Here is a 27,939-nt window from a genome sequence, read left to right as displayed (position 1 = left end):
TTTATCCCAGGGATGCAAGGATTCTTCATATGTGCAAATCAATCAATATGATACACCGTATTAACAAATTAAAGAACAAAAACCATATGATCATCTCAATAGATGCAGAAAAAGCTTTGCACAAAATTCAACACCCATTCATGATAAAAACTCTCCAGAAAATGGGCATAGAGGGAACCTACCTCAACACAGTAAAGGCCATATATGACAAACCCACAGCAAACATCATTCTCAATGGTGAAAAACTGAAAGCATTTCCTCTAAGATCAGGAACAAGACAAGGATGTCCCCTCTCACTACTATTATTTAACATAGTTTTCAAAGTCCTAGCCATGGCAATCAGAGAAGAAAAAGAAATAAAAGAAATACAAATTGGAAAAGAAGAAGTAAAACTGTTACCGTTTGCAGACGACATGATACTATACATAGAAAATCCTAAAGATGCCACCAGAAAACTACTAGAGCTAATCAATGAATTTGGTAAAGTCACAGGATCTCCTGCACTCCTATGCACTAACAACGAAAAATCAGAACGAGAAATTAAGGAAACAATCCCATTTACCACTGCAACAAAAAGAATAAAATACCTAGGAATAAACCTACCTAAGGAGATAAAAGACCTATATTCAGAAAACTATAAGACACTGATGAAAGAAATCAAAAATGACACAAACAGATGGAGGGATACACCATGTTCTTGGATTGGAAAAATCAATATTGTGAAAATGACTACACTACCCAAAGCAATCTACAGATTCAATGCAATCCCTATCAAATTACCAATGGCATTTTTCACAGAATTAGAACAAAAAATTTTACAATTTATATGGAAACACAAAAGCAATCTTGAGAAAGAAAAATGGAGCTGGAGGAATCAGGCTCCCTGACTTCAGACTATACTACAAAGCTACAGTAATCAAGACAGTATGGTACTGGCACAAAAACAGAAATATAGATCAATGGAACAGGATAAAAATTCCAGATAAACCCACACCCCTATGGTTACCTAATCTATGACAAAGGAAACAAGAATATACAATGGAGAAAAGATAGTCTCTTCAATAAGTGGTGCTGGGAAAACTGGACAGCTATATGTAAAAGAATGAAATTAGAACAATACCTAACACTATACACAAAAATAAACTCCAAATGGATTAAAGACCTAAATGTAAGACTAGACACTATAAAACTCTTAGAGGAAAACACAGAACACACTTTGACATAATTCACAGCAAGATCTTTTTTGACCCACCTCCTAGAGTAATGAAAATAAAAACAAAAATAAACAAATGGGACCTAATTAAACTTAAAAGATTTTGCACAGCAAAGAATACCATAAACGAGATGGAAAGACAACCCTCAGAATAGGAGAAAATATTTGCAAATGAAAACTGACAAAGGATTAATCTCCAAAATATACAAGCAGCTTATGCACCTCAATATCAAAAAACAAACAACCCAATCAAAAAATAGGCAGAAGACCTAAATAGACATTTCTCCAAAGAAGACATACAGATGGCCAAGAGGCACATGAAAAGATGCTCAACATCACTAACTACTAGAGAAATGCAGATCAAAACTACAATGTGGTACCACCTCACACTGTTCAGAATGGCCATCATCAAAAAATGTACACACAATAAATGCTGGAGAGCATGTGGAGAAAAGGGAACCCTCATGAACTGTTGGTGGGAATGTAAACTGATACAGCCACTATGGAGAACAGTATGGAGGTTCCTTAAAAAACTAAATATAGAATTACCATATGACCCAGCAATCCCACTAGTGTGCATATACCCTAAGAAAACCATAATTCAAAAAGACATATGCACCCCAATGTTCACTGCAGCACTATTTACAATATCCAGGACATGGAAGCAACCTAAATGTCCATCAACAGAGGAATGGATAAAGAAGATGTGGTACATATATACAATGGAATATTACTCAGCCATAAAAAGGAATGAAATTGGGTCATTTGTAGAGACATGGCTGAACCTAGAGTCTGTCATACAGAGTGAAGTAAGTCAGAAAGAGAAAAACAAATATCGTATATTAACGCATATATGTGGAATCTAGAAGAATGGTACAGATGAACCGATCTGCAGGCAGGAATAGAGACAGTAGACGTAGAGAACAGACGTGTGGACACGGGGGTGGGGGGAGTGGAGGGGGATGAATTGGGAGATTGGGACTGACATATATACACTACCATGTGTAAAACAGATAGCTAGTGGGAACCTGCAGTATAGCACAGGGAGCTCAGTTCAGCCCTCTGTGGTGACCTGGATGGGTGGGATGGCGGGGAGGTCCAAGAGGGAGGGGATATATGTACACATATAGCTGATTCACTTCGTTGTACAGCCAAAACTAACACAACACTGTAAAGCAACTCTACCCCAATTAAAAAATTAAAAATTACAAAAATTTTAAAAATAAATAAAAATATTGACTGTTTAATATTTCTAACCCACAGGATATTTTTCTTCCTGATAGCATACCTATATATTAGTCAGATCTTTGGTAAATACTTCACTATTAAAAATTCAACTAAAGTTCAGAGTGACTGACATCAAAAGATAATGTTCCTTTACTAATTGAATCCCACATGGAAATCTTACTTTTGACTCTTCAGTAAAATAAAACAGATTGTTAATATATATTATCATATGAACTTGCTGGTATAAAGTAACAATATTGAACATTTAAAGAAAGAACAAGGATGACAATGATGAAGGAGATAGTGAGAATAATAATAAGGAAAAAATTAACAACAGAAAACCTTGGATTTAAGACTTATCTTCCATCCAAAATGCTAGCACAACAGAAGCAATGCCTTTAAAAATCAGATAAACAGCCAACATAAACTCCTGGTAAACTAAAACTATTTTTTCACTTTTAGAAAACTATGATATATAGAATCTATTTTTTTAACATTAATCGTTTATAATTTCCTCTAACTGAAATTAAACTCTATAACTAATGTCAAGTGGTTAAAATGAACTAGACCCGATTAACTGCCTATATAATGCCATAAGTAACTCAAATTTTACATAAAAGATTATTGGCTTTTTAAAATCTGCAGCACTGATTTAAAATGAGTACAACCCAGTTACTTGGGGTTAAAAAATCCACTGCCAGATATATACAATTATATTACATAAATAACAAAAATACCCCAGAACTTGCCAAATCATGTTCTTAAAACGAGATTTAAAAATTCTACAGAAAATGATAGTAAACTAAAAGATAATCTACTATAGGTCCTTTCTGAATGTCCCCACAGGATACTGAGAACACAAGTACAGAAAAGAGGGATACAGCTTGACATCTGACTAAAAGCCGCTGTGCAAACTGGGGAAGAACAAACTATACACCGTGAGGATTAAACTCCTTTAATTTCTTTTCTCTGGTCGTAAAAGAGGCACCCTCAACATAGGTTAAGTGTCTATGTAAAAAGAAGCATAAAGAAATCTGTTGGGATGGGAGGGACTGCAAGGCATCCATCAACATTTGTTTGAAAAGACCTGCCAGGCTCTCAGGAGTTACACTTAAATAATGTGACCCTTCTAGACAGGACAATAAGGAGACAGATTAGACCTTTCAAGGGGTGATTCATCCTCGGACACATGGTGAGACGGGATCCAATACACAGCTTGGATCCTGCAAGTGTGCTTAAGCGTCTGGGCAGCTCTTTCTGTAGCCCCGAAACTAACTAGCGGGTGTAAAGCACCTACAGTCCCTGGAAGCACTCGGGGAGGCTCCAGACTGAGCGGTAAAATGCAGGGCTCTTCCAGGCCGACCCCTAACCAACAGCGCCTGCTCTTCTCCTCTTGCCTGAGCGGAGGGCAGCTCCCAGAGCAAGATCTGCAGGGTGCTTGCGCACTCACCCTTTCACAAGACCGATTGTCTGCCTGAGATTTTGAAGAAAACTCTTAAACCTGAGTAGTCTAATGAAACAATGAAAAGCAGATATTAAAAGAAAAGTAGCTCGCCTCAACACTCTAGAGGGGACCCAATGTGAAAGTGAGGAAAGATGGCATTCTACACTGGCGACTCTTTTCCAGGTGTGTGACCCTCCTGGGGTTTTTCTCACCGGTTCTAAACTTGACGCCCACCCACGCACTCCAGGGCCGGAGTATAAAACCAGAGGGTCCTTCGGGGCCCAGACAGTTACTGTATCAGTTACAAGAGCTTCGGGGGACCAGTATTTTTACACATCCACCCTTTTTAATACCTCGAAAGGCTCAAAATCAACTCCCCCCACCCCAATCAGGTAGCCGCCTTCTGCAGACGGCGTCTTTCCTCTCTTGCAAATCCACCACTCTCCCTGCATTGGACGGCACGGGGAAAAGGCCACAGGCAGGTGACCGGCCCGCACTCCGCATGGCCCGGGGCGCGGGAGGGACTCTTCCCCCTCTGCTCTCGGTGAACCTGGCGCTGGCTTCACCGGAGGAGGAAACACCTCCCGGTGGGCGAGGGCGCTGTGCTTCTTTCTCCCTCCTTCCTGCAGATGGAGGCGGACGAGGAAGGCGCCGGTTCCAAGGCCAAGAGCCCCTCTGCTCTCACAGCAGACAGGCGGGGCAGTGAAGCCACAGAACGCCCCGTGTGCTTCTGGAAAAGGGGAAAGGAGGCGAACACGCAGGTGCTACTGTTTTCAAAATACTGTAAGATTCTAACCTGGCCGCTAGTACGTGATATTTTTTGTACACACAAAACCTGAAGAGAAATGGGTTTCCAGAAACTTTACCCATTGACAAATTAAGTTTAAACTCCACCCTCTCTTCCAGAATCAAGCCTGTGTCCCCACCGGCTAGAAGGCAGTGTGGTAAAATGTCCTACCCTGAATGAATTTATATTCAAGTTGCTTTCCCTCGGTAGCTCCTCGCTGTTGCCTGGAAACAGGAAACCCTTCCCACCTACATGCTTCCTGACTACTCCCCCCACTCCTCTTAACAGTGCAGTAAATGTACCTGGCCATGCTTCTAGATACTGTTTGTCTTAAAGAAGAGCTGAGTCTTTTAAATAGAGCAACGGCAGAAATTTTGCCATTCACTAGCCAAACAAATTAGTACCGAACACTTGAATTACTTAGAAGAACAACAAAAGGCACTTTACTTAGAAGCATTTAAAAATGGTGAAGGTTAAATATAAATTTATTAAAACAAGTGTGTCAAATAAAAACAGAAGTTAACCTGAGTTTTCTAACCTACTATTTTGCCTCAATATTTCTTTGAAATCCTGTGTTCTTGGGGTAAGGGAGGACACCATCTCTTAAACAGCTCCCTATGCTGAAATGATCACAGTCACCTTGGCGCCCCCTAAACTTCAACACCCAGATCACACCAGTTGCTAAGCCCTCGTGGAGTCCAGTTACCTATTCTTCACTCATTTGGTCTTTCCTTTCCACTCCTTTTGCTATCACTGAACGTTAGCTCTGAATGGATTTTCATTGAAGATTATTGCAGCAACAAGAGCTACTGCTATTATTATCAATTACTTAGAGAATACCATATGCCAAGAAGCCATTTACATGTTTTAATCTCACTATTTCTCTCAAAAGTCAATGAGGCAGGTACTATTATTATCCCACTTTAAAGATGAGGAAACTGAGATTTAGAGAGTTTAAGTAACTTGCCCAAAGTCATGCACGCTTAAAGTAAGCCTCAAATTCCTCTCCTGGGAAGACAGAAGTAGAACATCTTTATCTTCCAACGTTTCCTTCTGTTCCTACTAATTTTTGTTGGGAAAAATTGTTTTGATAAATTTTTAAAATTTTAAATGTTCATTCACTTCCTTGCTAGGTGAATCACACTGTGCTTCACACTCACACCAACAGTACCACACAATGGTCCACCCCCTCCCTTTAGAGAGGAACAGGTGTGTTAGAGATCTTTTTTAGTATTTTAATTAATGGGATTTATGGCAACAAATTTTATGTGCCTTTCAGAGATGCAGTAAAAAAAATAAATTTGTTCCTGTGATTTAATGTTTCTAAAGAGCGGTGGGAGAATAAGAAGTCATAAGAAAAGTTTTGCTCAGTCCCTTGTAGCCAAAGACCCAAGACCCTAATAATAAAACAAAATTCACAGGGTAAAAATAACTAACCAGATAGATAGACAGACAGACAGATCGATCGATGGATCAAGCCTCATAATGTTGACTTGTACCTAAAGCAAAACTGAAAACTAGAAACTACCCCAAAGTTAGTGAATTGGTGAGGCCATTAAGTTGAAATTGTAAACAAGTTATTGAGAATTTCTAGTTAACATATTCTTTGGCTTTAAAAAAGTCAGTTATTTATTCAGCAAAATGTAGGTAGTGTTTTGATTCTTAAATGTATTGAAGGGCTTCCCTGGTGGCGCCGTGGTTAAGAATCCGCCTGCCAATGCAGGGGACACGGGTTCGATCCCTGGTCCAGGAAGATCCCACATGCTGCAGAGCAACTAAGCCCGTGTACCACAACTAGTGAGCCTGCGCTCTAGAGCCCACGAGCCACAACTACTGAGCCCACGCGCCACAACTACTGAAGCCCGCATGCCTAGAGCCCGTGCTCTGCAACAAGAGAAGCCACTGCAGTGAGAAGCCCGTGCACCGCAACAAAGAGTAGCCCCCGCTCACCGCAACTAGAGAAAGCCCACATGCGGCAACGAAGATCCAACTCGGCCAAAAATAAATAAATAAATAAAAATTTATATTAAAAAAAATGTATTGAAGAAATCACCTATGCATATGCCAACAAAATCATAAAATAGCCATTTAATTCTAAGCAAACACCATAGGCAGGACTGGGTTCCAGTTGTAGCATTATGATTTACAAGCCACCTCAACTTCAGCACATCCCTCAGATGGCCTGAACCTCAGTTTCCCCACATCTACAAAGATAACAATGGCAACCCTGACTTTACTATAGATTGTTCTGAAAATCAAATGAGAATATGGATAGGATCTAAAAATATAAAGTTAGTTTTTCTGAACTATATATTCCTTGGTTCTCATCACATTTTAAATTGTCAAACATACAACAAAGATTTGAAGTCAGCACTTCTCTAATTTCTGGCATACATGCTTCATTTATCTACATTTAGAAAACCTGCTTTACCATTTTTATTAACTTTCGAGATAGTACGCTATTCAAGAACTACATGCCTATTAAAATTATTTAAATTAGACATAATTACCCAGGGAAATTAGTACAATGACCAGTACTGCGTGTGCAGTTATTCAAGATATGATTGTTACTTATGAAATTTTCAGCCATGGAAATTGTATTCATCTAGAGCCAAAACCAAAAAGCTAAGAGAAATGGACAGATGATACAGTATTTCAATAAAAATTAGTATTATAACTAACATAATCCCATATGGTATTTGTTCAGACTACAGATATCTATCCCCATCAGGTGGTCAGTGTAGGAAACACTGGTGGCAATTTTGCCAAAAACTGAAATATTTGTGAGCTGATAGGTTTGGGGTTTTTCTTTTCCTAAATGAAAACCTATGCCACTCACTGCAAAATATAGTCCAAAAACATCTTATTCACCAGGACAGTGATAAAATCAAGCAAACCTTGGATAATCAAACTGTCCCTGAATACTGGCAACAAAATGAGAGAATACCAAATAAACCTGAATTGTTACCATTAATGTTTTTAAAACTTACTATGGTGCATAATTTGATACACAACTAAATAGTGTATATGTTCATCAAGTGGTGAGGTGGGGAGAGGAAAAGGGGAATACAACTGAGGGTGTTACTATTTTTAATTCAAGTTGTTTACTTAAACAACTAATGAGGAAAGAAAATTCTTTACAAGAAACTTTATCAAGTTCACTGAGACAAAAATGTTTTTAGGCCTAGATTATCCAGGTAATGATCCTGGTTTTTCCACTAGAGTTTATAAGGATACAAATGGTGAATGTCTAACTGCCAGCCTTTTTGTGGGTTTATGTAATTCTTTGGTTCCAATACACCTTTCATTTATCCTTCTCTGTTTTTAAGCGTGAGACCGTTCTAATAACCAGTGGTCAGATACCTGGGGTGTTAACCCTATGTGGATATTTGGACCGCAGCGACTATTATAGCACCTCTCTAACCCAGGAAGTCCACTCAAGCTGGTTTACACTGCCCTCTACAGCCTTGAGTCATTCCTTCTGAAAAATAAATCTGTCTTTTTGTAATGTGGAAGGACAACACAGAACAAGGGGTCAAGAGAGATTCTTAAGCATTCAGTTTTCATCTCTAAATCACATTAATAACAGTGACTTGAAAGCTGAATTTTTAAATATTTGTCACATATGTTTTTACCCATTTTTATTCATTACGCTCCCAATGAGGAATTTTCCTTATTTCATTTCAACAAACAATTACTGAGTGCTTATTATTATGCATGACACTGTGCTAAGTGTTAGAAGTACCAAAATATCTATGATGTGATCCTTTATTCTTCATAATTTCCAAAAAGCAGCCTAAGATTTATTTAATAGATAATAATTAAAAATATGTATGTATTTGAAATGACATTTCTTGAAAGATCAATCTAAAGCTGCTATATTGCGAAGAAGAGTAAAACAACCTATACCCAATTATAACTTACTATAATGTTATCTTGGAGTAAAAGAATGTTGGGTTTGAATCTAGAGTCCTCTATCAGCTGTGTGATCATGGATAGTTACTTAACTTTCTGGATCTCAATTTTCTCATTTATAAAATGGAGATGTTTGTAATTCTTACCTCCAGTTTTTGGCAAGAATAAGTGATATATCCTTGAAACCATATTGCCTTATCATAATTAGTGTTCAATAAATGATAGCTCCTAAATTATTTTTATTACCCACATGTATTTTCCAAACCAAAAATGGAGACATAAGCTGAAAAAATGTTAGTGTATTTATGAAGACAATGAGAGAGGAGATTTTAAATTAGGACTGTCCCAAAAAACCAAAACTGTGTATTTCCTCTTAAATCTACTGAAAATAGTCAATAAAACTGTACCTATGTTTAATCTAGTTTCATTTTTAAAGCCTACATAATATTTTCACAAATATATTTATTATTTGTATCTCAAGAAATTCTCAGCTTATACAAGGATACCAGATGATCTGACTAATAAATCTTCAAGGAGAATACTTCTTAATCTCCATAAGACATATTTTATTCTTTTCGTTGTTATTTAGATTTAATTTATGTACATTATTAAAGGAACAAAATTGTGACACATTGAAAAACAGTTGCAATAATGTAGGTTAATTATTGTGAATATGATCTTATTCCTATAATAAGGGTGTAAGACTGAACAGAATCTTTTCATTGTTTCTACTTGGTTACTCTTTTAATAACTAAATTGGGATAACATTAAAAATTAGTATATGAGTTGCATATTTGCTCAAAATTTTTAAATAAGCCAAAAATACATGAATTGGTATACTGGTAGTAAATTAAAGGCACTGACTTCTTTTGAATTCACAATTAACAAACAGTGTGACATTTAATAACATCAATTAATGAATTTTTGTTGTTTTATATTCTGTAAAATGGGCCTCTTACTATAACAGAAGTAAATCAATATAATATTTCCCAAAAAAGATTAGCTTTCCCAGTCATACTTCGATAAATATAATCATTTATTTCAATGGTTGATAATTTAAATGTTACTTTAAAAAAATCAGCCTGTTCACACATTTGTATATTAAACACTGAAATGATTATTCCATATTGATAGTAATTTTAACCTTTTTTTAAGAAGAATTTGTAAACATACAATCAGAAGACTACAAAGAAAGGAGGTAACATGTTGAGAGTTTACTGTAATTATAAAGCATTTAAAGACTAACATACAATTACTTTTAACACATGAAGATCTCCAATCCATTTCAGGCATTTTTGGCTTCTCTGAAGAGTAACAATCTCAGTAAACTAGCCCTTTGATGGGCACCAACTGTCTCAAGACAATGTATTAAATGAGTTTTTAATTATTTGCTCTTATTTAAAAAAAAATAAATGACTGTCACAAATCCGTTCACTAGGAATTGCTGCGAAGTAACAAAAGGACCATCTGAATACTGCAATTCCAGAAAGTTCAGGCAACACAGAATTTCAGAAGTAGTCACCAGGACACAGTGGTTCTGTTCAGAAATAACTGTACCATCCAAGTGTACTTTCTGGGTAATATTTTCAGTCTCTTAGTCTAGCATGATATAATTTCCCATAACCTTTATTTACCCTTTTATATTATGTTGCTAAATGACTTCTTCACAAAATCAGTACATTATCCTTTCAGAAAGAGCAAATGCCCTGCACAGTAAACGGCAAACAGGAGAGAAACTGCACTAGTGGTGTGTAGCTCAACTAACATATCCCAACAAGCGGATTAAATGATGCACGCACACACACAGGGACCAAACACTGAGCAGGGGGGAAAAGAAGAACAAAGAAATTACTCTAAATAAGAAACACAGTCAAAGGTAGGCCAAACATACCTCTCTTAAAAATACTGTTTACTTAGTAAGTTTGAGAAGCCAGTAGAACCAGTGATCAAAGATTTGCTTAAGGCAATGAATTTCAACAACTAGAACAACATGATCAGCTGCTTTCAGGGGAATAAGATACAAGAAACGATCACATTTAGGATATTTTCTTAGGTTTGTTGAAAAGGAATTGCTAACTTAAATGAGGTAACAGTTGTGAGTAAAATAACCTAGTATAGTTTCTGACATGTAGTATCTAGTAAGTTAGCTAACAGTATTACAATTACGTAATTTCATCCCCACACCAAGATGGCACAGTGATATTTTATCACAATTTTGCCAGAAAACTGAAGCTTAAATAGAGGCATCAAGTAACCAGCCATAACACAGTTAACTGGTGGTCAAACAAGATGTGAACACAGGTCTGTATGATTGTTGAAAGCTATATGCTTGTATCAGACATATACTTTACAGGTGTTTCAAAATCATCTGTATATATATAAAAAGAACCTTGAATCCTGGAAATGAAACTCTGGACCTCTTGGAAATGAAAAATGTATTTACTGAACTAAAAGACTGAATATGAATAGTAGGATACCACTAAAAGAATACCACTGAAGAAGGAGTTAGTGGGCCAAAGATTTCTTCAGAATGCAAAAGAAAAGGATAAAGAAATAAAAGGTAAAAAAAAAGAAAAGTTTTCAGACACAGAGACCCAGAGGACAGATCTATTTTTCATCATCTATTAGCAATTCCAAGAGGTGAGAATAGAGAGTGAGGGAGAGGCAATATCTGAAAACAGAGTATTTGAGAATTTGACATAATTGAAGAACGTAATTCCAAAGGAATAAAGCTTCACATTGAAAGCAGTCACTCACTGAGTACCAACTGGGATAAATTAAAAACAAAAACACACACATCAAAGAGAAATTCTGAGTAACAAGGATAAAGCAAAAATCTTTAAAATTATCATTAAAAAGAAAGAAGATTTATCCACAAAAGAGATACCAAACTTCCACTTTAAATAATAATTCAGGGGGAAACTTGTCTTTATCAACCTAAAAGGCTGAAAACAGAGAACAGGGGAAAATAAGAGCATGCTTAAGTTCTTCTCTTATTCAGAGAAAAGCTAGATACCTACAACTCCAGACATTATAAGAAAAACATGTTTAAATACACATGTTAAAAATATATTGTGGGGCTTCCCTGGTGGCTCAGTGGTTAAGAATGCAGGGGACATGGGTTCGAGCCCTGGTCCGGGAAGATCCCACATGCTGCAGAGCAACTAAGCCCATGCACCACAACTACTGAGCCTGCGCTCTACAGCCCGCAAGCCACAACTACTGAGCCTGCGCTCTACAGCCCGCGAGCCACAACTACTGAGCCTGCGAGCCACAACTACTGAGGCTGCATGCGCCTAGAGCCTGTGCTCCGCAACAAGAAAAGCCAAAGCAATGAGAAGCCCACGCACCGCAACAAAGAGTAGCCCCATCTCACCACAACTAGAGAAAGCCCGTGTGCAGCAACGAAGACCCAACACAGCCAAAAATAAATAAATAAATATATTTAAAAAAGGAAAAAAAAAAATATATATATATTGTGAAGGTGGGGGAATTGGAGGAAGGGGGTCAAAAGACACAAACTTCCAGTCATAATATAAATAAGTACTGGGGATGTAATGTACAGCATGATAACTAGTTAACACTGTTGTATGGTATATTTGAAAGATGCTAAGACAGTAAATCCTACAAGTTAAAGAACTTTTTTTTCTTTTTTTGTGGGAGGGATCTATATGAGATGATGGATATATTAAGTCAACTAAACTTACTGTAGTAAACATTTAATAATATATGTAAGTCAAATCATTAATGCTGTATACCTTAAATTTGCACAGAGATGTATGTCAACTATATCTAAATAAAACTGAAAGAAAACAAATAAATAAACAAACGAGCAAACAAAAGTGATCATGAAGTAGGAAAGAAATGTATGCTATTCAAACCAGCAGAGCAAATAAAGAATAAAACAAGAAATGTGATCATTCCAATGATAGTATGGAAAATGGAAACAAAGAGAGGGTAATATAAAAAAATTAGCAGGTGTAAGTCACAGTAAATATTAACACACTGTCAGAGACATGCTCAGACTAAATTAAAAAATAAAAATCTATGTCCACATCCATAAAAGACACCCTAAAACAAAATGACACATAAAGTTTTAAAATTCAGGGATATGAAACTATACAGCAGGCAAATGGAAAGAGAAAGTACATATAGCAACAGTGACACCAGACAAAAAAGAAATCAAGGAGAAAAGTCATTAAAAGGGAAAAAGAAATATTTACATTACCAAAAAGAATAATCTTCCAAGAGTGAATAAGAGTTACTGATTCTTATACATTTAACAACAGTTTTTGAAATATAAAAAGAAAACATTTTCAAATAGCAGAAATTAACAAATCACAATCAAATCACACTGAGAGACTTTAAAATACCCCTCTCAGAAAATAACAGATAAAGTAAAAGAAAAATAATGTTATGAAGGATAGGAATAACATATTCAAATTAACCTAACGGATGTAATATTAACCTAACAGACATTTTATATGTAACACTCTGGACTCCACATAAAAAGAAATCACATTCTTTTTGAAGACATGAAACACTCAGAGACTGATCATATAGTGGACAGCAAAGGCTAAATTAACAATTCCTGGGGCTTTCCTGGTGGTGCAGTGGTTAAGAATCCACCTGCCAATGCAGGGGACACAGCTTCAAGCCCTGGTCTGGGAAGATCCCACATGCCACAGTGCAACTAAGCCCATGTGCCACAACTACTGAGCCTGCACTCCAGAGCCCGCGAGCCACAACTACTGAGCCCGCGCACCTAGGGGCCGTGCCCTGCAACAAGAGGCACCCGTGCACCGTGATGAAGAGTAGCCCCTGCTCGCCGCAACTAGAGAAAAGCCCGCATGCAGCAACAAAGACCCAATGCAGCCAAAAATAAAATAAATAAATAAAATTTTTTAAAAAAACCATTCACTTAAAAAAAGAAAAAAAATTCTAAATATTGTTATCCTGCAGGCCACATTCATTAACCTAAATACAATAAGGTATGAAATCAATTAACAAACAAAATAGATAAATTAGGAGTTTGAGATTAACATATCACACTACTATATATAAAATAAACAACAAGGACCTAATGTATACCACAGGGAACTATATTCAATATCTTGTAATAACCTATAATGGAAAAGAATCAGAAAAAGAATATGTGTGTATATGCATGTGTGTGTATAACTGAATCACTTTGCTACATACCTGAAACTAACACACTGTAAATTAACTATAGTTCAATTTTAAAAAGGTTAAAAAAAGAATATGCAAAAGAAAAGAAATCAATAATAAAATGACAGCCAAAACAAATTTAACTGGGAACTTTAAACTATTTCTAAAAGTAGCGTATTGGTTAAAGAGCGAATCAAAGTGCAATTTTTTTATATTTCAAACTGACAATGACTGCACTACGTAAGAAAACCTGTGAGATGTCACCAAAATGGTACTCATTGAAAATAGTGAGACAAATGACATTTTAGAGACAATTAAAGTTTGAAAATAAATGAATTATTTCAAAACAAGCACTAGAAAACAAGAACAAAAAAGAAAGAATCAATTAGAATAAAAGTTAGTAAATGAGAAATACTAGAGACAGAGAAAAATTAAGCATTATAAGAAAACACTAAGAACAACTTTATACCAAAAACTTTAAAGTCTATATGAAATGGATGGCTTCCTAACAAACTATAACTTATCAAAACTTACCAAAGAACAAGCAGAAAAACCAACACCACACTAACCAAGGTAAAAAAATTAAAGCAACTGGCCGAAGGTCTACATCCTCAAAAAAGGCACTAGCCTGAGGGAGTTTTATAGGAGCTCTAATACACAAGCATTCAGAATAAATAACTTTCACCTGAAACAAACCGTTCCATAAGTGAGGCTCACTTAACCCCATTCAAGAACCAGGTAAGAAGAGCAAAGAAAAGAAAAATTATTGTTCCGTCACACTTTAAAGTAGATGTAAAATTCTTAAGTAAAATTTAAAAATGGAATAAAACAGGGTATGAGAAGAATAACATCAAATAGAGTTTAGCCCAGAAATGTAAGGATGATTGCCATCAGAAAATGTATCAATACAATTCACTATATTAAGAGGTAAAAGAAAAAAATGACATGATCAGGTCAACAAACTATTTTACTACACATTCATGATAAAATTTCTTAGCTAAGAATAGGAGAGAATTTCCTTAATCTGATAAAAAAAGATCTAAGAGAAGGACATAAAAACACCATTCATAGTAGTCAAATATTAGATGCATTAAAATATGTAAATATAGAGACTTCCCTGGTGGTCCAGTGGTTAAGATTTCGTGCTTCTAATAGAGAAGGGGGGCACGAGTTCGAGCTCTGGTCTGGGAACTAAGATTCCACATGCCACGTGTTGTGGCCAAAAACTAAATAAATAAATAAAATATCTAAATATATATACAAGAAAGGATGTACACTATCACCAGGAGTAATCAGCATTGTACCAGAGGTATTAGTCAATGCATTAACCAAAAGCAAAAATAAAAAGAAAGAAAAACGGAAAAAGGAAAACATTGGACAAGGTGACACAACTATCATTCATTAGTGACTTAACGATTTGACTTTATGTAAGAAAATCTCCAAGACAATAAACTGACAAACTAATAAAACCAATAAGAGAGGTATTATAAAGCTATATAATTCAATCTATCATTTCCACAGAAACAGAAAAATACATCAATAGAACACAGTATTTAAGTTCCAAAATATTTGTACATGATTAAAGCATTTCAAATTAGTTAGAGAAAGCACACACTATTCTACACATGGAGGTGGGACAACTAGTTGTGTGTGTGTGTGTGTGTGTTTGGAGGTGGGGGGTGACGGGAGAAGAGGGGTAAAAAGATTGATCTCCACCTCACAACATTAACAATAAATTTCAGACAGATTTTTTAAAAGGTTTAAACATGAGAAGCAAAGAGATACATGTATAAGAGAATATACAAGGGAGTATATCAATGACACTGGGGTAGGAAAGACCTTCTTAAAGTACAAAAAGAAAAGCAAGAAGGAAAAGATTGACAAAGTTGACTACATAAAAACTGTCAATGTCCCCTGGGAAATGGCATTATAAATAAAGTTGAAAGAAAACACACCGAACTGATAAAGTAGCTAGCTTGGGGAGCTGGTGGGGCTGACAGCAAAACATTAAGACTAGGAATGAAAGTCAAAAGGAAATTTGTTCTTATCTTTTATTCATTCAGCATTCATTCACAAACATTTATTGAGTGTTTAATATGTGCCAGACCCTGTTATAAGCACTAGGTATATGGAGCAAACAAAACAAAGGGCTCTGTTCTCATGAAGCTTCCTTTCGAGAGAGAGAAGCAAGGCTCTAAACATGTAAGCCAGCAAGCAACTAAAACACTTTTTATTTTAAATTAAAATAACTTCAGAAGTTAGTAAATAGTAGGAAAAATAAAACAGGATTATAGTTATTCTCAAATGTATCGGGTTTTGGCAAAGAAAAAATGTATTCATGCATTACCTCTGAAATGGAAACATTAACCTTTGAAACTTTATAAAATTTTATTTTCTCTATAGTAGTTTATATTTAAGGAATTTATGCACATAAAGATATTTAACCTTCTGAAATACCTGGATAGAAATTCTTAAAAGGCCAAATCCAGCAATGACTGACCAGAAAATGTGGGTTAATGAAAGAATTACAGGCTTTGTGGAGAGATACTTATATATCCATTGTGGCACCAAGTGGAGGATAGCACCTTGTGTCTGGTCCTGAGAGATGGAGCTAAAAGCCACACTGTGCTTCACAGAGGTGGTGAGCAAGTTCCATGGGTCTTGAGAAGAAGGCAGGGAAGGGCCCTTCAGGTCACAAACACTAAGGCTCTAACTGGCCAAAGGAGATGGACCAAAGATGTCCAGACACTCCATCAACAACCTGCCACTTTCTTCCTCTCTCTCTCTCAATCTCTCTCTCTCTCTCACACATACACACACACACACACACACACATACACACACACTCTTGCTATACACCAAGGAGGAGAAGCTGTAGAGCCCAAAGCTGTGGGGCTGACGAAACTTCTAAACCAAAAAACCTTGCATGGACAGTAAAATAACAGGCTTTCAGGTCAAAAACAGATGTCAGTCTGTCTACTTCCTAAATATCTGCACAATAGCACACATAAAAATCCACCATGCCCCCCCATTTTGGAGGGAAAAAAAAAGACCTCTAGCTGCTATAATCTTAACGGTTCATTTGTTAAGGAAAAAACCTCAAATACTGGTACTTTATAAGTTACATTCTATTTCATTAAAATATTTTATAGAAGGCTGAAGCATGTTAACTCATTTCTTTGCAGGTTACCTATAGTCATTTCAGCAGAAATGGAAATGTGCATAGTACTCTTCCCGGTTTGGAACTTTTCTCTATTTTCATTCTAAAATTTAAAATGTAAAAACAGATTTACAAGTCTAATTAAACAAGAAGCAGTTTCCAAAATATAAAAAGCTCCTTCACTTTTTATCATTAATATTTCTTAAAAATATACTCACAAATATATTTAACATATTATATAATTTATTTAAAATTCTATTACATTCAGTCAATCTGTCAATAGTAAATGAATTCCGGGAGTTCCCTGGTGGTCCAGTGGTTAGGACTCGGCACTTTCACTGCCGAGGGCCCAGGTTCAATCCCTGGTCAGGGAACTAAGATTCCACAAGCTGAGTGGTACATCCAAATAAATAAATAAATAAAAATAAAATAAATGAATTACATAAAATGTGATATTCAAACATTATTTTTAATTAATTACTTACCTAAGACAACTACCAACATATTAAAAAATTGCCCATTAAATAAACCCTGCATTTGTCTAAAGCAATGACAGACTCTAAAGAACTATTATTCTTTTTAGACATTCAGGTCCACATCTGCCTTCTATAAAACACATGTTCAAAGCATGAACGTTGGAGTAAAGCAAAACTTTCCTTAGAACAAGTGTGTTTATTTGAACACACAATTTCAGAACCAAATCAACAAGTGTTTTACGGGTTCACACTCATAAGGGATCACATGTGTGTTTATTTGAATGTAATCTCATTGAAATAAACACAGCTGCGTTTATTTCAACGTGTGAGAATCGAGATCTACACATGTTTGTGCAAGAACGAATCATGAAACCATGGCTTAGTGCATGGAAATGTGACTAGGAAATAGCACACAGCACAATCACTTTCTTCAACCATGTCACTGAAAATTAAATCTACAGCGAAAAGATATTTCAGGAAAAGCTATAATTCAATGTATCCCATAATGAACTCAAGATATCAATTTACACTGTGAAGTATTAAAGTGTCTCTTTTATGCTTCATTTGAAAAAAATAAAGAAAAATGCAAAGATGATAAATAATAAATACGCAAGAACCTACCCACTGAAATTTACCATTCTGTAGTATAACTTCAGCCTTTTTTAAAAAAATAAACAAAACGATGTAAATAAAATTGACATCCTCCATTTTTCTCTTCCTGGTCCCATTCATCTTCATCCCTTCCTCCTCAAAAGTGAATACTGTCATGAATTTGAGCTAAACAATGTATATAGCATTGTTTTGCTGTTTTCTAAAACATATACAGAAGATATAAAGTAAAAATTATTCTATGTTTTGTTTTCTATCAACTTTGTTTTTGAGATTGATCCAACGATGCTATTTCCAGTTTTCTCTATTACAAAACAATTCTGCCATGAATATCCTTGTACACATCCTTGTGCAGATATTTGAGACTTTCTCTAGGGTATAACTAGACACAGAATTGCTATAGTTCTCAAGTTCTGCTAGATACTGACAAACTGTTCCCCTAAGTGGTTGTATCAAAGTGTACACTGATTTGGGATGGATTCTATATAATCAGGACAATCTGTCCCAAGCATAGTGTTCAAGAAATTGGTTTCTTAAATGGCAAAATTCCATTTATTCCATACCTTACAACACCTAAGATACAAATGTGCAGACTTTCACGTTTTTGCTTGATCTGGTTAGGTTAGCACAGTAGTTCTCCACCAGAGGTGACTGTGCCCCTAGGAGACATTTTGATGGTCATGACTAGGGGAATGGTACTACTAGCATCTAGTGGTTGGAGATCAGGGATGTCTCACTCTCCCCAGCTTTACCTTTTGAAAAATACAATGTCCAACTGGCTTGTTCTGATATAAACTCAAATTCACTCCTTGGCCAAGTATAAATTCCAGAAACTTTTGGCCTACGAAATCATTCTTTAGATAATAATAAGCAGTGACCTTAAGTGGAAGTGCTTTCTGACATCACAAACAGTTGAACTCAGAATAAGGAGAACAAGCTACAGCACATAATGCCATTCTATAGCCCTATTAATCAGACTTTTTACACCACCTCTTTCTGAAGTAACTGACTACACATATCTAAACTGAAATAACTGGAAATACAACTAAATCTGAGTCTCATGGTTTATCAGAATGAAATCTTACTCTCACTTCCTAGTCGACTTTACTTAGTATCTTGGCTGACATTTTTGCCTTTTCTTTTATTTACATATCTATGCCATAGCAAGAGCAAGAAAGAAAGATTTTTAAGCTAAACTACTTAATTACCTCTTTTGGAAAAAAAGAAGGCAGGTGATAAAAGGTCAAAATACTACCTAGGAAGAGCTGAAAAGACATATGTTTGCTTTTGCCTGTCTGAGAGGGTTTTTTTTTTCCTCTTTTTTCCCTACCCTACCCTAAGTTAGAAAGTAATAAAGGGTTTAACTTTCTCTCAATTTAATATGCAAAATGTAACTTCATTATTCATTTGGAGGCCATGTGAGTCAATGGATTAAAAAAAAATGAACAAGAAGCTGAGACAAAGAATTTTAATCCTAACTGACACTGACCCTCTCTTATCATCGTCATCCTTGGCAATTTTATTATCAGACCTTGTGGCTCTCAATAATGGCCTCTACAATGAAGTCTTCTAAATCTACACATCCATCCCTGAGTTTTAGTTCAGCGTTTCCGACTACGTGCTTGACAGCTCCACAATCGTTGCCCCTTACCACATTCCATGCTCCTGAACCTGAACTGCAATTTCTCTGCTCGCTCTCAAACACCCTCCATCACAGAAGCTCCATCCATTTGTGAAAAAAACCAGCATCCTCTTGGCCAGCTTCTTCTCCTTTATTCCCCTAACTCCTGTACTGCTTCCTCTATAGCAACGTTTCTATCCATTTCTTCTTTTCCACACCCACAGCCAAGAGCAGGTCATGGTTTATCATGTACATTCACTGCTTCCAGACTTGTCTCGCTTCTGCTTATTCCCAGTTTCTCCTCCTGAAATTCACCCTACACGTATGTGGTCATATTAATCTTTCTTCTTCTTTTTTTTGTTCTTTTTTTTTTAATATTTTAAATATTTGCAGTTTTTACTTATTTATTTATTTGGCTGTGCCAGGTCTTCGTTGTTGCACACAGGATCTTTAGTTGCGGCACGTGGGATCTTTTAGTTGCAGCATGCGAACACTTAGTTGCGGCATGTGGAATCTAGTTCCCTGACCAGGGCTCGAACCCCAGCCCCCTGCATTGTGAGTGCAGAGCCTTAGCCACTGGACCACCCGGGAAGTCCCTTGTATGTTCTTTTTTATTGAGGCATGATTGACACACAGTCAACTGAATACATTTGAAGTGTACAATTTGATAAGTTTGATACTCCCATGAAACAGTCACATTCAAGATAATGAACAGATCCATCATCCTCCCCAATTTTTTCTTGTGCCTCTGTAATCCCTCCTTCTACTCCTCTCTCCACTGTGAAGCAACCACTTATCTGCTTTTTATGACTACAGATTAGTTTGTATTTTTCAGAATTTCATGTAAATGGGATCATAGAGTATGTACTCTTTTTTGTTTGAGCTTTTCAATCAGCATAATTATTTTGAGATTCACCAGTGTTGATGGGTGGATCAACAGTTCTTTCCTTTTTATTGCTGAATAATAGTTCATTGTATGCATAGACCATCATTTATCCATTCATTTTTGATGGATATTTTGGATATTACAAATAAATCTACAATGAACATTCATGTACGCATCTCTGTATGGACATACGCTTTCTCTGACTTGGATAAATACTGTAAGAGGAAAATGACTAGATCAGTGGTAAGCGTAGGTTTAATTTTTTAAGAAACTGCCAAACTATCGTCCAAAGTGGTTATACCATTTTACTTTCTCACCTGTAGTCTATGAGAGTCCTAGTTTCTCTACACTGGATATGATCAGTCTTTTTAATTTTAGCCACTTTAATAGGTGTGTAATGGTATCTCGTTGTGGTTCTAATGTGCATTTCCCTAATGACTAACGATGTTGAATATTTTCCATGTGCTTAGTAGCCATCACCTATCTTCTTTGATGAAATGTCTATTCAATCTTTCACCCATTTTTATTAGGTTGTTGATCTTTCTATAATATCGTTCTATGTTACTTCCCAGATTAAATTTCTTCGATGCCAATTGCCTGGCATTGAAGGATATCTAAGACCTGGCCTCAAACCAATATGAAACGACTTTTCTCCCAGAACTCTTGAATAAACCAAATCGCAGCCCAGTAGAATAACTGGTTTCTAGACACAAACCCACATTTGCATGCCACTATGCCTTTTCTCAGGCTATTCCTTCTACCTAGAAAGCCTCTCACAGAAATTTGTACATACATGTCCAGATCTCTCCTACGTCAAGGCAAAATCAAATAACACCCCTTTCGTGAGGGCTTCTGTTTTCCTCAGTCAAAAGCAACTCCCTCCTCTAAACTGTCTCTTGTTCATTTATGTCCATGTTGTTATTCCTATTATTGTCCTGACCACAGGAGACACTACAGCTAATGGTTAGGAAGATGGACTCTAGATCCAGACTGCCTGAGTTCAAATCCCATTACTAGCTGTGGGACTCTGAGCTAGTTACTTAACTCCCCTGTACCTTAGTGTAGTGGACACTGGGATGCCCCACCTAGACCCCCTTCAGGCCAGCAAACCCACTGCCCAGCTGCTGGAAGTGTGGAATGCTAAGGGCTCAGAGCTGCACAAGACCTACCTTTTCCAGAGATTCTGGGAGATTATACCCCTCCCCTCACTGTCTGTCCCCCAAGGCAGTCCCCAAAGCGAATGTCTGACTGGCCCTCTATGATGCCATTCCCGCTCCAAAACTCCTCAAAGGATCCCGCTGAGGCTACATTTTTAGCAAAACCCAAATCTTTACCTGTTTTTTCCCTCTATCTAAGTGGTTCTCAAATTTTAGTGTCAATCAGAATCACCTGGAAGACTAGTTAAACCGTAGGTTGCTGCCCGACTCCCCTGAGTTCCTGAGTCAGGGTTCCTGAGACCTGAGAATATGCATTTTCAGGTATCAATGAGACCACTGCCCTCCCCATCCTGCTTCCCTCCCCTGCTCAGGTTCCTGCTGAGCCCTCCCTCAATAAATCACCTTCGCAAGGCTCTGCATCTCAGGCTCTGCTTCTAAGAAACCTGACCTAAGACGCACAACTTAATGTATGAAACATGTACATTATCAATTAGACTAAATGATTATTGTGGAGATAAAATCAGGAAATATATGTGCTATGCTCAGAACGTACCTAGCACATAAAAAACTTTTAATAAGAATTAGTTACCATCATCAGCTCCCCTAATATTACTAAACATTACTTGAGCATAGGGTCTATCCCTTATCCAACTTTGTATCTCCTATATTACCTACAACCAATACCTACAATTGAAATCAATCTAGTGGGCTTAATGTATTGTTCATTGCATTAGCTAAAATAATTACACCTTGGTCTCTACTGAAAGAGAGATATAATATCTGCTCTCTGAAAGAATCTGGAGGAAAACAAAGTACAAGCACTCAGTTATAGTTGCAGGCAATGTTCAAGAAAGAATTCAAGAAATGAGAATAAAAAGCTGGGAGTGGATCATCAGTGGGATTCCTACAAGGTGACTACTGCAAAGGAAGAGTGTCAAACGTTATCTGGAAAGAATGTTAAAGGAACTAAATGGCAGATCACATATATATGTGAATAAGGCCCTATTATAAAATAGATTACCAGAAAAAACAATGAAAGTGAACAAATCTTTAATTTCCTGATCATAGATCTATTGCTTGACTTGGTAAACTATCTGCAATTAGAGCAGTCAGAATTTTTTGGTGCTTAGGTAAACAATGGACATCAACCAACTTCTCTAGCTAGACTTTAAAGAAAATCCATTACGATGCCTAGCCATTTTGCAGAGTTATCTTGATGAGGCCCACACTTCTCAAAACAGAATAATCATGCTATGTCCACTGCCATCATCCCGAGAGAATACAGAGTGGTATAACAAGTAGAAGACACAAAATTAAAAAGGCAGATAGTCTTAGGGAATGAATTTTCTTCTTCTTTTTTTTTGGGGGGGGGGCATGAATTTTCTTGATGGAAAATAACTTCAAACACTACTTCTACGTTAAAACATGTAGGTATATTCCTGATAGGTGTGTAAATTACACCACTGTATGCTTGTGTCAATACTCACCAAACTCTATACTTAAGATCTATACATTACACTGTATGTCATTTTTACCTCAATTTAAAAAAAAAAGAGGCATATATTATAGAATAGAATAGAATATTCAAATAGATTTTTAAGATCAAGCATTCTGGAAACTTCAAAAAAACTGAGCTTTCTGGAAGCACAATTTGGCCTATGACCCATGACTTCACAAGAAAATGAGTTTACCTTCTTCTGCTATTCAGGTACTTCAGGAGAAAATTTGAGAAGCAGAACACCAAGAAACCAATTATTGGTTTTTCATTGGTTATTTTATATAATTTGAGCCTTTTCTGGAAATTTAAATGGGTGACCTGGTAGGATTACCACCTAAGACTGGTCTGTGCCTTAAAACACATTTCCTAAAGCAACCTCTTCAAAAGAAATACCAGAAAAATCACCACAGCCACAGTAGCCCCAGTGGGGCAGCCCCACTGCTTCTGTTCATTAAAGGAATAACTACAGAAAGTTACCAGATACCTGTAAAGCTGTTTAATACAGAGAACTTACATGTAATACTCCCCTACAGAGAAAAGGGCTCTGAAAGTTTGCTCAGCAAAATGACTTGGCTCAAGGCCAGCATCGAAAACAGCATCTAATCCAAAAAAAAAATAATAAATATATATATATATATACACACACACTCACACACAACGCTCTTAAAAATCATGAATCTAACATGAGCTCTTTTGTATGTAATAATAAGTATATAAACCTGTTCAATAAACATCTGTTAATTCATGGAGTTGAACAGGCAGTGGATTCTGTTTACCAATAATTTTCCAAAATGGAAAGCAAAGTCCTACATCTTGGAAGAACTTGGCAGGATAGCAACAAAGAGTGATATAATATCAGAGCACTGAACAACAGAGCTGAGCAGGCCAGGCCACCTGGGCCCATACTCGATTTGACAGTAGAGACAAGGGCTTGCTGTGGAAGAATATGGCTTCCACCCCTGACATCAACCTCACAAGATTATGGATAAACTCCAAAACCTCCCAATTGCTATAATGAGGGGGTGGGGCAGAGGGGTGTGGGGAGGGTGATATGCGTCCAGAAAATTTTAGGACTCTAAGGCATTACCACTCATTCAAATTCACAAGAATGTGGGTGAATAATCCTTTGCTGGCTTCATCCAGGATTCCACAGGTTTAAACTAGAGATTCTTCAGCATTCAAAAAGAGAGCCTCCTTCGATGACAGCACTCCATCCCAGCGGTGTTTCAGATGCCCTTCCACTGGGACCTCCTTAACTCACATCCTTCTAACCTAGAGATGCACATTGTATTTGTGAAAGAGGAGCACTATGTTCTTAAACGTGAGTGGGACGGTATTTTTGGTTCTGTTTCTGCTTTTTGATGAATAATTTTTTTTTGTTGGACTTCCATGATCATAGTGGTGATGTGATCTTAGTCAATGTCTTCTTGGAAAAGTTAACAAGCACTCAAAAGTTTTTTCCAGGGTCTTTAATGAAGAACCCAACTTGGGGCTTCCCTGGTGGCGCAGTGGTTGACAATCTGCCTGCCAATGCAGGGGACACGGGTTCGAGCCCTGGTCTGGGAAGATCCCACATGCCGCGGAGCAACTAGGCCCGTGAGCCACAACTACTGAGCCTGCGCGTCTGGAACCTGTGCTCCGCAACAAGAGAGGCCACGACAGTGAGAGGCCCGCGCACCGCGATGAAGAGTGGCCCCCACTTGCCGCAACTAGAAGAAAGCCCTCGCACAGAAACGAAGACCCAACACAGCCAAAAATAAATAAATAAATAAATAGGCTGAATGTTAAAAAAAAAAAAAAAATTATATAAGAACCCAACTTGTGTGAACTATTTGACATTTGCACATCACTTTTCCTTTCTAAACTGCTCTTTGAAATCTACAAATTCCTTTGTAGGCTGGGTATATCTAAAACCTTAAACCAAGAGGCAAGCACCTGAAAAGTTACCCCAACTGTGCTATTTTGTTTGGTCGAATCATCCTGTTCTCACCCCCTCCTACTCAAAGCTGTTAGTCTACATGCAAATAGAGAGGGTAAGAGAGGGTGGGAAACTGAGCAACTAAACCTCAAACAGGAGGCTTTGGTAGAGCAGAAACAAATACTCTGGAAAAGAAGTAGAATCAAAGATTTTTTTTTTTTAAAGGATGAATTGCCATGTTAAGGTAAAGCCATTCTCAGTCATCTGCATGGATTTATGTCCTGCCAAAAATATTTCTTAGGTAGTAGAGAGGTTAGACAATATGGAAAAGGCAAAAAATGATGTTATAATAATAGCTGTAGATAAAAAGACCTCAGGAGAGCCCCATCACCAGACTCAGTATTAACTTCTGGATTGTCTTCCCACTGATTCACTTCCATATCATCTTCTTATCACTCAAGGTTTTAGAAAAAAATTACCACTAGCAAGTTTAAAATATTTACAAACCATAAGATATAACCATACCTCCAGAGTCACTCACAGTAACTGCTTATCTGGAGCATTAAACACACACACACACACACAAAACAAACCTAAAATACTACTATCTTCCCAAAATAATCACATTCCACCACTGCTAGAAACATAGAAAATAAGTGTTGTGGAATTAAAGATTTAATGAAACTAGATAGAATAAATAATTAAAAGAATTAATTAATAAGATACTTAGAAGTTAAGCTGAGTGAGTAACCATGTCTTTTTGCTTAAAATTAATATTGTGCTCAAAAAGTAAGTGAAATGATACCAGTCTACTTACAACACAACCTCTTTGTGTACCAGGTCATTTAAGCTAGGCCCACTTTATACACAGAAAATGTGAGAGAAAAAGGTCAATTTATTTTCCACAAATAGCCAGAAAAGGGTTTAAAAATTAAGAATGAATAACACTCCAAATCTGTAATCACTAGACCCTCACCACTGTCTGTTTTGTTCACTGATGTTCAGCTCTGTTCTTCAGAAAAGGAACAGCCCTCAACATACTCAGCACTCTTGGGTTTAGATTCCAAATCCCGTTTCATCCACTTTACTCTCTCCACATACCTTTTGGTATCCAACTAGCATTTGGGCATACGAGAATCATCTGCGCAGGACTTGTGAAAAATACAAATCCTTAGATCCTACTCTGAAGATTCTGATTTGTTCAGGAGGAGACCAGGGAGGCAGTAGTTGGGGCAGTAGTAGTAGCTACATCTCAAGGCCTGATTTATTTACCTCTTCATCTGCACTTTCACTTTATAGTGTCTGATGTGGTATCTTTCAGTTACTACCTTGGGTTCTCCTGTTTAAGCTCCAAAATCTCTCCTCCCTCACGTGCCCTCACAGGCACAACCCTCATCTACCCAACCTGTCCTGTAGCCCACGCATTAAAAAGCACAGGCATGATGTTAGCTATAAGTATGTGAGAGCAGGGGGAAAAGTGGTGAATTGGACTTAGACTCTACAGTCAGAATGACCAGAATTCAAATCCTGAAGCATAGACAGCATATATGGATAAGATATTTAACCACCTGCAGTCTTAGGTTCTTCACAAGTAAAATGGGGAATAATCATCTCTCTCTCATAGTATTACTGTAAAGGTTAAGTAAGATGATTTTAAATACCTATGGCACTGTCTGGAACATTACACTCTAATAAACAGTAGCAATTATTATTATGGAGAAGAATTTATAACAATGGTTAAAATCCATCAGTTGAATGCAGTGAGAATTGTTATCATTCATTTTAATGGGATGTCTAAATACCAAATAAGTCAGATTTTTCACTACTAACCATCTGTTCAAACTCACATTGAGCAGATCCTTACCAACTTGAGGTCACACTGTACTCCAAAATAAAACCTTTGAAATGGAGTGTTCTCCTTATGATGCCAAGTACAGCATTTAAAGGGTGCGTGAAATGAGGTCTTTGCTACCTCAGCAAAACTGACTAAAAATGACTTTGATCTATAAATTCCTAAATACTTGGAGCTGCAGTGTCCTTAGAGATTGCATATGTCCCTCCCTCCTGTCATGGTTGTTGAGACTAGCTGAAATGTCCCTGTTCTTTGGACCTGAACAAGGGAAACATGAAGAAACCAGATGAGAATTTGTCATCTTACTTCAAAAGAAAGAACCTTAAGTTGGGGGAGGGGAAGTTGGGATAAGTCCTATTATCTTTCCATTTTTTGCAGGTGCTTTTACTGATTTGGACATTTTTAAAAAACACAATTTTACTTCTAACAATGATTTAGAGGACAGTCACTTGATATGTAATATTGGAGTAATACCTGTCTGTACTGAGTCGTAATGCCCATCTTCTCTACTACTGTGGAAGCTGGCATTGGGGATACCTATTTTTACTTACTTTATATTCTTGGGGCTTAATACCATGCCTGCCAAGCAAATGTCAGGACCTCAATAAATGTTCCCTGAGTGTATATAATGGTTTCTGTGATCATCCATTCAAGAGTTTACTTCTGATATGGCAAGAGTTGTTTCAACTGCTTTTCTGACATCAGCAGAGGATCAGACCAAGTCCAAGAGTAATCCCTTAACACACTAATGTCTCTCACAGCTGAAACAAACCCAGCAATTGTTTTTTTGGGGTATCTTCCATGTGCCTTGCACTCTGCTCAGAAAAGGGCAATGTTCTGCAACGAAAGTAAACATGGGCCTTTCAGCCTCCTACATAAAAAAAGATACAAGTCAGGAACTTGGGAAGAATACTAAATAATTTGAATTTTGAAATACTACAATTTGTCAATGTTTCTGGGAGATTCTTCCCCTTGTGGCTCTAATGGGTCATAGAGTCACAAGGAGT

At 36.9% G+C, this 27,939-nt stretch overlaps 1 protein-coding gene and 1 non-coding gene across 7 annotated transcripts in view; one reads left to right on the top strand and one right to left on the bottom strand.

The window, feature by feature from the left end:
- BBX (BBX high mobility group box domain containing) overlaps positions 1 to 27,939 on the bottom strand; it is a 279,825-nt gene that overhangs the window by 223,227 nt on the left and 28,659 nt on the right. The gene's annotated exons all lie outside the window — the stretch shown is intronic.
- On the top strand, positions 17,217 to 17,289 carry TRNAE-UUC (transfer RNA glutamic acid (anticodon UUC)). The gene has a single exon. It is a non-coding gene; the product is annotated as a tRNA-Glu (tRNA).

This window comes from Eubalaena glacialis, chromosome 6 (genome assembly GCF_028564815.1).
Source record: "Eubalaena glacialis isolate mEubGla1 chromosome 6, mEubGla1.1.hap2.+ XY, whole genome shotgun sequence".
Taxonomy (NCBI): domain Eukaryota; kingdom Metazoa; phylum Chordata; class Mammalia; order Artiodactyla; family Balaenidae; genus Eubalaena; species Eubalaena glacialis.
The sequence above is the reverse complement of the archived record's forward strand: the minus strand, read 5'-3'. Positions and strand labels throughout refer to the sequence as shown.